This window comes from Rattus norvegicus, chromosome Y (assembly GCF_021556685.1).
Source record: "Rattus norvegicus strain SHRSP/BbbUtx chromosome Y, alternate assembly SHRSP_T2T, whole genome shotgun sequence".
In the NCBI taxonomy this organism is placed as follows: Eukaryota; Metazoa; Chordata; class Mammalia; order Rodentia; family Muridae; genus Rattus; species Rattus norvegicus.
The window spans coordinates 3,072,887-3,087,445 of NC_141555.1; the positions used below are offsets into that span (position 1 = coordinate 3,072,887).

At 42.2% G+C, this 14,559-nt stretch overlaps 1 pseudogene; it reads left to right on the forward strand.

Moving 5' to 3' along the window:
- On the forward strand, window positions 8,654-9,795 carry LOC103694575 (igE-binding protein-like; annotated as a pseudogene).

Here is a 14,559-nt window from a genome sequence, read left to right on the forward strand (position 1 = left end):
CAGGATTACTCAGTGGATAGAGACGCTTACTTCCATGCTTGATGACCTGAGTTACATCCTGAGAACCCAAGGGTTTGAAGGAAAGAACCCATCCCCTAGGATTTATTTCTGAAATGTAGTGACAAATACCACACACTCACGGGCGTGCGTGAGCACACACACACACACACACACACACACACACACACACACACAGTGAAAGAGAGAGAAAGAGGGAGAGAGAGATTTTTAATTAATATCTACAACCATTATCACATTTTATATTTTAAAGTATCTTTAGTTCTTCCCTCACCAATATTTATTTGTAAATAAGGTCTATTATTCTGTAGTCCTCTTGGCTAAAAAATGTTTTTAGTCTAGGACCCCAGGTTTCTTACTGAAAAAAGAAAGAAAAATTATACCACTGATATTTAAAAGAATAAAATAGTACCTTTAAAAATATATATACTTCCTTAGTTGAAAAAGTATATATATGTATATATGTGTGTGTGTGTGTGTGTGTGTGTGTGTGTGTGTGTGTGTGTGTGTGTGTTTACAACATATACATAGTGGTTTTAGTAACGTCTGTCTACAGTCCCCATGCTTGGTATTATGAAGCACGAATACCATGAATATTGATGTCGCTCTGAGCTCCACAGAGAATCAAGATTAGTCTGGGTTGTGTAGCAAGACACTATGTCAAAACAAAAGCGAAACAGAACATGACAACAAAAGAAATTTCAACTGTTCAAGAAAAAACATATTTATTTAAAATTTAGAAAATCAGGCTTGAGGATACTGTAGTAGTAATAGTACTTGCACATCTTGTGCAATGTCCTAAGTTCAAACTTTAGTATCATCATAAGAATAATTGATGATGATGATGGTATCAATAATAATAAATAAAATTTTTGAAAATCAAAAAGAAAATAAGGATGAAAATTAAAATAACCAAAATTAAGAACGTATATTAAGAGATGTGACAATTTTGGCACAGTAAAAATTTTTGGCATATCCAAAATTTTCACAAACAAATAGTAATCATGGTTGTTGGCACAGATATAGATTGTTCTAGAATCACAGATATATACAATTGTCCATATACTGCTCTTATCTCTTAGCATTTTATTGTTGGTAATTTCTATAGACATTCATTGTCATTCTACAATCCTTATAGGTGGCAAAATGGTCCAAGATGCTACAAAAGCAGTTATGAAATCATATAACACCATGCAGTTGAGGCTCTCCTCAAAGGAACACCAGAACCTTGGATTTTTATTGCATGTTTGAAATGGTAACAGGCTCTAGTCCTGAACTATCCTGGAGTCTGGATTGAAAGACCCACTGCCATCAATCCTGCAACTCTCTTATCTGATGTTGATCAGATACTCATTAATGATTGTATGAGGAAATCAACATGGCCGAAATAATCTGTCTAGAATTATTGGATACCCTACATCCTATGAACGTATCTGATGCACTGCACTACATGAATGGTAATACCTTCATAAACATGGAAAGAGTTACAAAGTGTCTTCAGCAGTTACTGCAAAAGAAATGAAACAGACCCATGTCTTAGAGTCAGAATACATGGTGAAAATGAAAACTTGTCTTTGCATGCGAGAAAAGTCACTATCCTTTTGTTACTGCATAAGTGCATGCTATGATCTAAAGAGAAAGAGGTATCTTCACAGCTTCCAGAAAGACATTAAAAACAAAGAGTAATTCTCAGCTCTCCTGGTGAATATTTGTTTTCCTCCATGAGTTCCTTTGTTTTAAGGCTTATTATATCAACATAGTGTCTTCATATAGGCTAGAGGTTATTAGGGTATTTACTTGTCTTCCCCAAACTGGCCCAAGATACGGAAGGATGTATTGACATTCTGCTGACATACTGTGACCCACTGTTAATCAGGCTCCATGGTACAACCAGGAAAATTTGAGAATGTACAAAGAACAAATGGAGAGCTTGAGCTCAAAGTATGATGGTGGACACCACAGCAAAGATCACTCTGCCCAAAAATATTGGCAAGGCTTTGGTAACTAACCTTCACCAGTCTCCCTGTCTGTGATCCACAATACTGAGTTACTCATACTTAAATATGTTGTAACTAGACTGTGTTGGCTGACATTGTTTATCTAAGCAATGTAAAAGATTTGTAGTATTGTAAATCTAAAACAGTTATATTATACATCTATTAGAACTGGGCATATATGAGGGTCTGAGACAATGGTCATGACTTGGAACCTGACTTCCCTGATACCTGTTGGAGAGGGGAGATTAAGTGTACATGATTGTTTATAATGAAGCCTATTCTGGGTGTAAACAGTTTTTTTTCCACCAGAATGAATATGTTCAAGAAATAGTTCCAAGTTCCTCCAGGTACTGTTCTAAGCATTTTACCACTCTGTCAAGATTGTTTCAGATAGTAGCTGAACATCAATAATTAAACTGGTTAATTAAAGATAATGATAAAAGGATAGATGTTTAGTTCATTGTGCATGGGGAATTCAGAGTCCTGTTCACGTGCAAATAAAGAAAAGGAAATTACAGTTTACAGTACAAAACACTCATCATTGTCCATAAAATGGTGCATAATCCTCCCACTTACACTGGGCCTACTGTAACACATGCATGGTGGGACTCATCCATATAATTTTATGTTTAAATGCCTCCTTCACTGTTTCTCAGGCTCACAGTTAGACAGTGCTCCAAAATCTGTAACTAATTCTTTTTCACTGTCAAGGCCCTGTAGTTCTTCATATAGAAGAATTCCACTGAAGTATCTCAGAGATCCATTGGACTTGTGATTTCCCTTACACTCCTCCAGTTTCGATTTTGAGCCTTGTCATTGTGATACTATCTGCTCCTGGTTGTAGCCAGAGGTAATGACAATAATTTGGAAAGAACTTCCATGATTTTTCCACTCTTACACCTATATGGTTAGGCAGCATTTTAAAATGGGTTTTGCAGACCCTTGTCAAGAAGGCAGAAGCTCCTGATGACAGTGTATAAGGTATTCTGTTATGAACTTAGGAACCCATGGAAATTAAGCTTTCATTAGATCTGAGGCTTTTTCATTCCCTATCAATACTTCTTATTCTTAGCTGTACTATGAAGACAGAATCATGGTCCACCCCCAACGAACTGGGGCCTAGACCTTGGAATTCAAAACGTTAGCTATCAGAAAAGTGATAGTTGATGAGACCACAGAGCAGCAAACAACAGTGCCCGTTGAACTTTTTTCACTGATATCTACACTAATTTTCTGGTTGTATGGATGATTGTGAGGAGGTAGAACTTCAATTTTATTTATTTATACAAAGATAATTTTATTAAGATAAAAAATAACAATTAATTAGGGAAAAACATAAAGGAAAGAAATAAATGTGGAATGTGTTGTGTGTGGCTTCTCATATATAACCACAGAACTTGGCCTGAGTGATTTCCAGGAAGCCTTGCTTGGCTCAACAGCGAAGGCCGGCCCAGCATTTGCTAAAACTAATACCAAAGACAATTAAACAAAAGCCAACAGCTACAGATGAAGAGAATACCATTTTCTTAAGTAACTAGGTTATTACCATTATGTAGTGTGGTTCCAAATTATTGGCCAAATGTGCCACCAGAACTAACACCAGGACTATTCTATAATTATAGTCAATTCCAAAAGAATTTTTGAGTTTTCCTAGTTAAAGGGGTTTTTTAATATCCTTTGTAACTTTCTTTTTTTGAAAGAACTTTCCATATTGGTACCAAGTTCACTGGCTACACACAATATCTACTGAAAGTAAAACTTAAAAGCAACACGAGTTACCTGTATACTTTTAACTCTTGTAATCTCCACCCATTTACCCTGCTTTGAAAAATATACAAGCTTTCTTATAAAAATAATGCAACAGTGTTGAAACCAATCTATCATAGCCTAGAAATTTGATCAACCTTTACCTAGCATCAAAGTCATAATAAAAAGGCAGGCCTTACTTTATTCCTGGCTCTTAACATATTATTTCTGTAACTCTTATATTCTCAAAATACACCAATTTCCATTCAGTGTCACCAATAATTCATAGTCCAGCACTGATTGAGGGGAGGCAAATCTGTCCCTTCAATGTCAAGCTCATTGAGGTCAGCCTCCACCTCCTGAACCAGCCTACAATATATACAGTTGTAACTTTTCAGAACAGGTTTAGAGGGGAAAGCAATACTCTCTCCTCTACGTTCCATGGTGCCACACTCCTTTCTTTGTGGACCCAAAACAGGTGGCCTGGAATGCTTCTTGCCTCCCAAGCCTCCTTCCTTTTTCTCTCCTTAACCAAACAGGCTGCCCTTTCTCTTGCCTAAAAGTCATTGATGACCCCCTTTTCTTCTGCCTTTCTGTTTCATTTTCCTTCTCTTGGCAGTCTCCTCTTGATCTTCTTCCCTTACCTGCTCCTTTGTGGCCCTGTTAACCTCCAGCTGAGGCTTCTTCCTCTTCATTATTTGGAGTAGGTCCCATTGGTTCTTTTTCTTGGCTGTGAAGTCCCCAAATAGGTGCTGAAACTTCATCTTCTTGACAGAGCCCCAGAACACTTTCCCTTTGGAGAGATGCTTCAGGAAACATTCCACCAAAGATTTGGAGATGTTGGCCACTAGCATGGTATGGTGCTGCTCCTCTTTACTCTCGTTTCTTCTAGTATTCAGTCCCCGTGAGCTGGATTCCTTCTCCTTGTGCTCACGGGGCAAGTTCTGCAGAAGTTCAGTTCCTTCTCAGTCATGCATTCATTCTTGGCCTGATTCCTCTTGGCAAACTGGTCTCCCATGAGTTTAGAGCTCTCAGGAACCTGGTTAAGCCACTCTGTAGTGCAAGGTCGGGTGTGCTTGTAGCCAGGAGTGCATCACCACAGGTCATTCATCTCATCTCACAGGAGGGTGGTCCTCTTCTTGGGATTGACGCCCTTAAGGCATGCTAGTGCTGACAGCGGATTAGTGGCCTTGGCCAGTGCAGCAGTTTCTCAGTGGGCAGGCCTGGGGTGGGCTCCTGAAAGTGTGCTACTACCGGCTTTTCCATTCTCCGTTGGCAGCTGTCACAGGTTGTTTATGAGATGTTATGTGTTTCCCTGAGCTCAGCCTCTGGCAAGGACCCTGCCTGGTGCAGCACTATCATGGTTTTACTCTCTGCAGCCATCAGGTTGCTCAGTACGATCTGCAGCTCTATTGCCTAATGCATGCACTGCAGCTTCTCTACATCCTCCTCCTTGGCTTTGGCCTGAAGCCTCTCCATTCTCTGCCCTTCCATGGCTCTTGTTTCATGCTTGGTTCTCTCACATTTAGGACTTTAACTTTTAAGAATGGACAGGAAGTTTACAACTTGATATTTTTCCTATACCTGAGCAAATATGTTGCCAGGACAATGAAGTCTTCCTTGCACAAAACTGGGTTGTAAGACAGAGATTTCATGAAAACACATAGGTGAACATATTCAAACCATGCCCCCTCTCAAGGTTTACTCAATGAAACAATATACTCCAACTTGCATACATTTAAAAATGTAGGAAAAAGATACTGGACTCTGGGAAACAGCAAAAACTGTGGGAGTGGACAGTATGTCACATGACTGGATCATGGCATCAACATTTCAGGGAGAAGAATCTCCATCATCCACAGTCTTTAGTTCTTTGGGTTTTAACAAAGTCCTTCTACCCATATCATGGCCTTAACCAAACCTCCCTCTATTCAATTTATATTGACAATGAATGAGAGACAGTAATAATAACAATATTAATTTTAAATGGTGAGGCTAGGCACTAGGTTCTATGATATACACGCACTTACAAACATTCACAAAGAGGCCACATACACACACACACACACACACAACATACAGTAACACAACCCACACATTCAACACAACACACACACACACAACAGATACACCACAAACACACCACACACACACAAACACAAACACACAGACACAGAGACAAAGACAGAAACAGAGAGACAGACAGATAGATAGATAGATAGAGAGAGAGAGAGAGAGAGAGAGAGAGAGAGAGAGAGAGAGAAACTCATTGTTTGGAACTAGAAAACTTGTTTTTACCCAGAATGTGAAATATGTGCATACCACAATATATTCCTGTAGAATAGAACCCAACAACTATTACAGCCACCATTTTCATGAGATATGTGTCTCTAATACACTTATGATCTGTGGGGTTCAGTTTATATATTTTCAAACAGGCATGATATTTGGATTCCAGTTGTAGAAATTCCTCACTTGCAACAAGACAATATTTGATGCATTTGAGATTGTGAACCATTTTGGATTTTCTGCTCAAAAATCTCAGTGTGGGCTAGGGAAATAGCCAGGTTGGTAAAACTCTATGAAAGCTTGGGAATCAGAGTTGGACTGTACAAAGCCCAGGTACACTTACAGGTGAGGCATATTTGTAAATCAAGTGCTCCTATGTTTTCCTAGCTAGGTATTTTCTCATCTGATAGTGCTAGAACAGTGGTGCTAAACTAATGCTGGAGTATTTTAATACAATTGCACATACTTTGGAGACCCTCAGCCATTGAATCATTCCATTATTAATTCATAACTGTAATTTTGACACTTTTGTGAATGATAATGTAATATATGATTAACAGGGTATATAATATGTTATACCCAGATGGTCCTTGGCCAACATGTTGATAACAACTGGTCCAAAGTCATCTAATAATGCAGAACTTCAGCTTAAAATTGCTATAGGCAAACCTGTGGGGCAAATTTAGTAATTGAGGGGAAGGACCCATCCCATTTTGAGCAATGCCACCCCTGAGCAAGTGACCCTGGAATGTATAAAAATTAGGTGGAGCAAGCCAGAGTATGCAAACTGTAAACAGTGATCCTCAATGATCTCTGTTTCCGTGCCTATGTCCAGGCTCCTGCCCTGTCTTCCTGCCCTGACTTCCTGCAAAAGATTGTGCTATGGAACTGCAAGTTGAAATAAATCCTCACCTCCCGAGATTCTTTTAGTCATGGTGTTTTATCTCAGCATCAGAAATATTGCAAGATACGACACTGATGACCAGCTACTCTGGCATACCCACCAGTAAACAAAGAGAAGCTTTTCAATCAAGATGATGAGTGAGCATCAGCAACCGAGGTTGTCCTCTGGCCTTTACATGTGCACCATAAAATGCACATGTCTGTACACATATTGTTGTGCGTGCACGCACAAACACACACACACACACAAACACACACACACACACACTTCATTCATACAGCAAAGTAAGACCAATTTTGTATTTATGTGTGTGCATTGTCTGTGTGTGTTTGTGTGTGTATGTGTGTGTGTGTGTTTGTGTGTGTGTTTGCTTCCCTGTGTGATATTTTAAACCATTGTTAATCCTACAGAGCTTGAACTAGTGTGGCTATCCCTCAACAGGTCTGGTCTGCTAGTTAGGGCTGAAACTTGATCCAGACCAACAGCTAAAGTGTTCCTATGTCTAGGGAATAGGGACGGAGAATACCTTTCAAGATCAAGTTGAAGGGGAACGAAATTTGGGTTTATGTTGAGAAAAGGGGAAGGGCATAACATTTGATATGTAAATTAAAAAATCTATTTAAAAAATGAAACCAGGAAAAAATAAATATCTATTTGTCTTTTGTAAAGGGCCGCAATAACATTCCCCACCACTAGATGGCGCTGGCTTCCACTGCGCCCCACGTGGAAGGCCGAATCAGACAAGATGGCACTAGCCTTTGCCGCGCCAGCTGACTCCCTACTGGGAGATTAACTGTGTGCACATGTGCAAGAGTGCCTTCGTGCCAGGTCTTTGCCCATTCCGGGGCATGCCTGATGAGGTCATGAGTAAGCAACCCATCAGGTGTAGATGCGCCGCTCTAGGGTTGTATAACCGCGCCATGCAGGCGCGCGGGGCTTCTCTTTAAGATTAAAATAAAGGTTTGGTCATAGCAAGGATTTCTATGTGCCTGCGTGCTTCTTGCCAGCCAGAGGTCGCGCATGGGACATTTGGTGCCGAGAACCCGGGACAAAAAGCCACATCATCACCGGCGCTACGAGAAGCCTCCATTTCACGGAAGAAATCCAGAAGCTGTGGAACGCGGGTAAGACTCTGAGAGACTATGTTTAGCCTTGACCTGTTCCGGCTTAGTCCCCTGCCGGACGCGGCAGGAGCCGCTATGGTTGCACTGGCAGCCCTCAGGTTGTTTCTATTGACCTTTGAGTTTCTAGTTACCACCAAACGGCATCAGAGGTCGCGTGATAACTGCCCAGCTGCAACAGCAAAGCGGAGAGCATTGGGGGAAGGGCGAGACGGCGCATCAGAAACAGTGTTAGATAACGAATTCAAGAGCTTAAAGGGAAAAGGTGCACCTAAGAAAAAAAGTCCTTCTGATATGGAAGCGAGAGATTGGGGAAAAAACGCCCCAGGTGAGATAAAACAGAGGAAGGAGAAAAAGGTCTTGAAAAGCAGAAGTCTTTATCTGGTAAAGGATTCAAAGACTTCAGAGATTGATAGCTCAGAGACAGACGAGCTTAGCTCCTCTGAGGGAGAGGATTTAGAAGATGAGGCAGCTCGCTGTGAAAAAGAAGGATACTACCCAGATGAACAACGAGCTAACAGCTTGGGTAAACAAAAGGAAGTAGAGGGTGGAAACCAAGCGGTTTCCCAGCCTATAAGCCCTAGTGCCTCTCCATCTTATATGGAGAGATTCCACTCAGATTCCTTCCTCACTAAAGAGGAACAGAAAAAGATACAGCAGGCATTCCCGGTGTTTGAGGCCGCCAATGGAGGCTGTGTTCACGCACCAGTAGAATATGTTCAAATTAAAGAACTTGCAGAGTCGGTCCGTAACTATGGAGTTAGTGCCAATTTTACTATTGCTCAAGTTGAAAGGCTTGCTACTCTGTCCATGACTCCAGGAGACTGGCAGACAACAGTGAAGGCTGCGCTTCCTAATATGGGACAATATATGGAATGGAAAGCCTTATGGTATGACGCCTCTCAGGCACAGGCCAAAGTCAATGCCATTGCTGAAGGCAATCAGAGAGACTGGAGGCTTGATCTGTTAACAGAACAAGGGCAAAATGCCAATAATCAAACTAACTATGACTGGGGAGCATACTCTCAAATCTCCGCTGCCACCGTTAAGGCGTAGAAGGCACTTTCCAAGAAGGGAGAGTCTGGGGGACACTTAACGAGAATCATACAAGCCCCCCAGGAGCCATTCTCAGACTTCATGGCTAGGATGATGGAGGCAGCAGGCAGGATGTTTGGAGACCCTGAATAGGCAATGCCTTTTGTGGAACAGTTGGTCTATGAGCAAGCCACACAGGAATGCAGGGCAGCTATTACACCTAGGAAGAGCAAAGGATTACAGGACTGGCTGAGAGTTTGCTGAGAACTTGGAGGCCCGTTTACTAATGCCGGCCTCGCGGCTGCTATCCTACAGGGCCAAAAGTGCTCAGGTACAGGTGATCGCAAGGTCTGCTATAACTGTGGCAAACCAGGACATTTGAAAAAGGAGTGTCAAGTCCTCACTAGGAAGAGAGCACCAGGACTGTGTACTAGGTGTGGGAAAGGCTATCATTGGGCTAGTGAGTGTCGCTCAGTTAAAGATATCAGAGGCAGGCTTATTCAGCCCAGGCCTCCCCAGGCAGAAGGGGGTGAAAACATTCCAAAAAACGGGTATCTGGGCCCCAGGTCTCAGGGCCCCAAAACATATGGGACTCTAGCTTACAACAGACGGACACCACGGTTCGCAGAGCCACAAGAGTCTCAGCAAGAGTGGACCTCTGTTCCACCACCCAATTCATATTAATGCCACTGATGAGTGTGCAACCTGTCCCCACTGACTACAAAGGCCCCCCTACCCGTGGGAAGTGTCGGCCTTATTATGGGACGGTCCTCCTTACCTTTAAAGGGACTTATTCTTCACCCTGGAATAATAGATCAAGATTACACGGGAGAACTTCAAGTTCTCTGCTCGTGCCCTCAAGGCGTTTTTTCTATTTCCCCAGGTGACAGGATTGCTCAGTTGATTATTCTTCCAAGCTTACATGATCATTTTCCTTCTTCTGGGGTCCCTGGAGGCACCGCAAAGTTTGGCTCTTCCGGGACTGATTATTCTTATCTAATGATGGACCTTAATTCCAGACCCTCTTTAGAGTTGAATATAGAAGGGAAAACTCTTAAGGGAATTCTAGATACAGGGCCTGATAAGAGTGTTATCTCCTCTAAGTGGTGGCCTAAGGTATGGCCTGTCACTCAATCATCCCATTCCTTACAAGGACTAGGGTATGAGGCCAGCCCCACTATCAGCTCAAGCTCCTTGATCTGGCATGCTCCAGAAGGCCAATCAGGAAGGTTTATTCCTTATGTCCTCCCTCTTCCTGTTAACATTTGTGGGAGGGATGTCTTACAGGGTCTAGGTCTGACATTGACCAACGAGTACTCTCGACAAGCTGTCGAGATTATGAAGGGATTAGAAAAAAAGAACAAGGAAAATTAGAACCGGTGCCACAAGAAGATAATATAGGAAGGCAGGGCCTGGGTTTTTCCTAGGTGCCATTGAGGGTTCTATGCCCATACCCTGGCTCACGGAGGAGGCAATATGGGTTCCTCAATGGCATCTATCCTCTGAAAAATTAGAAGCTTTCACTAAATTGGTTAATGAACAATGGCAGCTTGGTCATTTAGAACCGTCCATTTCACCATGGAATACTCCTATTTTTGTGATAAAGAAAAAATCAGGAAAATGGAGACTTCTCCATGATTTGAGAGCCATTAATACACTGATGCGTTTATTCGGCTCGATCCAACGAGGCCTACTCTTATTCTCCGCCTTACCTAAGCAATGGAAGATAATAATTATAGACAATAAAGATTGTTTCTTTTCCATCCCCTTGTGTCCACAAGACCGAGGTTTGCATTTACTATACCAGCTATTAATCATCTTGAACCTGATAAGAGATTTCAGTGGAAGGTTCTGCCTCAAGGCATGGCCAATAGCCCCACTATTTGCCAACTATATGGGCAATGAGCCCTTGAACCTATAAGGAAGCAACTTCCTTCTTTGCTGCTGGCTCATTACATGGATGATATCTTAACATGTGATAAAGATTTAACCACCTTACAGACCTCATATCCCATCTTAATCAAAACATTGGGACAATGGGGACTACAAGTCGCTGCAGAAAAGGTTCAAATTGTAGAAATTGGCTCATTTCTGGGATCGGTCATTTATCCTGAAAAAATAGTTCCCCAGAAATTAGAGATTCGCAGAGATCATTTACATACCTTAAATGATTTCCAAAAATTATTGGGAGATATAAATTGGCTGAGATCATTTTTAAAGGTTTCCTCTGCTGAGTTGAAACCTTTATTTGATATTGTAGAAGGGGACTCTCATCTCTCCTCTCCAAGAGCATTGATGCCAGCCGCAAACCAGGCCTTACAAGTTGTAGAAAAAGCCTTACAGGATGCTCAATTGCAGCGCATTGATGAAACCAAATCTTTTGACTTGTGTGTTTTCAAAACTATGCAATTGCCAACAGCTGTTTTGTGACAGACAGGATGGGCCTTTATTATGGGTCCATCCCAATGCATCTCCTGCTAAGATTATTGACTGGTATCCCAATGCGATTCCTCAGCTTGCACTCCGTAGGTTGAAGGCAGCAATTACTCATTTTGGGAAAGAACCCAAAACCTTGATAGTACCATATACAGTCATTCAGGTTCAAACATTAGCTGCTACCTCAAATGATTGGGCAGTGTTAGTTACTTCCTTTGCTGGACAGATTGATAATCATTATCCAAAACACCCGATCCTACAATTTGCTTTAAGCCAAGCCATTGTGTTCCCACGCGTAATGTCTCAGAAACCACTTGTTGATGGGGTTGTAGTGTATACAGATGGGTCAAAAACTGGTATAGGTGCTTATGTGGTCAATAATAAGGTAGTATCTAAGCAGTATAATGAAACCTCACCTCAAGTGGTGGAATGTTTAATCGTGCTTGAGGTCCTCGAGACCTTCCCAGGCCCGTTTAACATTGTGTCAGATTCCTCTTATGTGGTTATTGCAGTTAAGGTTCCTGAGGTGGCTGGATTAATCAAGCCTTCCAGCAAACTTGCTCAAATTTTTCGACAAATTCAATCTACCCTTCTCAGCAGGAGATCCCCTGTATTCATATCACATATTAGAGCTCACTCGGGCCTTCCTGGGCCAATGTTCCGTGGAAATGACCTAGCGGACAAAGCTACAAGAGTGATTGCAGTTGCCTTGTCACCTCAATTAGATATAACAAAAAAATTTCACAGATGATTTCATGTGACGGCTGAAACTTTACCCCACCGATTTGCTTTGACTAGAAAAGAAGCTAGGGAGATAGTTACCCAATGTCAAAATTGTTTTCAATTCCTTCCTGTACCACATGTGGGAGTTAACCCACGAGGAATCCGACCACTTCAGGTTTGGCAAATGGATATTACTCATATCCCTTCTTTTGGAAAACTTCAGTATCTACATGTTTCTATTGATACATGCTCTGGCATTATGTTTGCTACACCTCTAACAGGAGAAAAGGCCTCACATGCAATTCAACATTGCCTCGAGGCGTGGAGTGCTTGGGGTAAACCCAAACTCCTTAAGACAGACAATGGACCAGCTTATACTTCTCAAAAATTTCAACAGTTTTGCCACCAGATGGAGGTGACTCATCTGACTGGTCTCTCGTATAATCCTCAGGGACAGGGCATTGTAGAACGTGCCCATCACACTTTCAAATCCTATTTAATTAAACAAAAAGGGGGAGTCGAGGAGGCTCTACCCTCAGTACCAAAAGTGGCTGTTTCCATAGCACTCTTCACCCTTAATTTTTTAAATCTTGACGCCCAAGGCCATACTGTGGCCGAACATCACTATTCAGAGCCTGATAGACCAAAAGAAATGGTAAAATGCAAAGATGGTTTGAATGGTCTATGGAAAGGCCTGGATCCTATTTTAATAAGATCCAGGGGAGCGGTTTGTGTTTTCCCACAGGAAGAAGACAACCCATTCTGCCTACCGGAACGACTGACATGGAGAATTCTGATGCCTGGAAATGACTCCCGGATGGATCCCTCAAAAACTACCTCTAGCCCTCACACTTCCGCTTTGGATTTGGATTCCTAGTACTTCTAAGAATTGGTGGTGGTGGCTCTGTTTGGTACAGCCCTATGCTGTGGATTAGTATTCATGCTATGGTTGGTTTACAAACTCAGATCTCAACAAAAACGTGACAAGGCCGTTATCACTCAAGCACTTGTAGCCATTTGAACAAGGGACCTCCCTTAAAATTTGGTTATCTATCTTCAAAAATTAGTCGGTATCTGAGTTCTCTGCTCTTGCACCCCATGGATCTGTGGATCCATTACACTGGGATGAGAGAGACTCAAGATTCCCTTGATCAGCCCTTCTACATAGCTGAGGTTTCCTCATTGCATGCGATAGGGTGATCATGATCTCCCCACTAACTCACCTTCTGGCTGGTCTCTTTTTAGATTTAGCCCTAGGTCATTATTAAGTTACTGTCACACAGCACTGTGGTATCCAGAGACGGGCAACTTTCCTCATGCACAGACCAATCTAAGACATGGGGCCCGGTGGCGGTAGGGTTACCCTTCGACGGATAAGGCGGTGACATAGAGGAACGACCTAAGGCAGATGGACATAACTGCGGGGACGTAGACCAGCCTAGACAATAGTTTACTGTTATTAATTAAAATGATAAGGGGGAGATGTAAAGGGCCGCAATAACATTCCCCACCACTAGATGGCGCTGGCTTCCACTGCGCCCCACGTGGAAGGCCGAGTCAGACAAGATGGCACTAGTCTTTGCCGCGCCAGCCGACTCCCTACCGGGAGATTAACTGTGTGCACATGTGCAAGAGTGCCTTTGTGCCAGGTCTTTGCTCATTCCGGGGCGTGGCTGATGAGGTCATGAGTAAGCAACCAATCAGGTGTAAATGTGCCGCGCTAGGGTTTTATAACCGTGCCATGCAGGCGCGCGGGGCTTCTCTTTAAGATTAAAATAAAGGTTTGATCATAGCAAGGATTTCTATGTGCCCGCGTGCTTCTTGCCGGCCAGAGGTCGCACGTGGGACAGTCTTTCATCCCTAAGATAATAAAACAACAACAAATGTTACATATACATAAGTTTCAGCACAACTATCAGCATTTGTGGTATGTATTTCATTTTGATCAGGTTGTTCTGGATGTGGATAAGAAAGTGCTAGAGTACAATGCATTCTGAATAAAATTCTTATGTTGTTAGGGCCAAAGCAAGTTGAGGGATTATGGGCAGAATGGATTGATTCAGAGCTTCAGTATTTGCAGTCCTGAAAGTGGAAATGGCCGAAATGCCCTTTCCTTAACAGAAGGGCTACCTAGAAGGAAATTAGCACCAGAAACTGTTCCCTTTTTTTTGGTCCTTGAAGTACTCTGTGATGTCTGTGCTCTCACACTCTGTGCACCACATGTTCACAGTGGCCTACTCCTCAGAGAAATAATTTGATTTGTTGTTTGGACTGACTTCATGAACAGAGA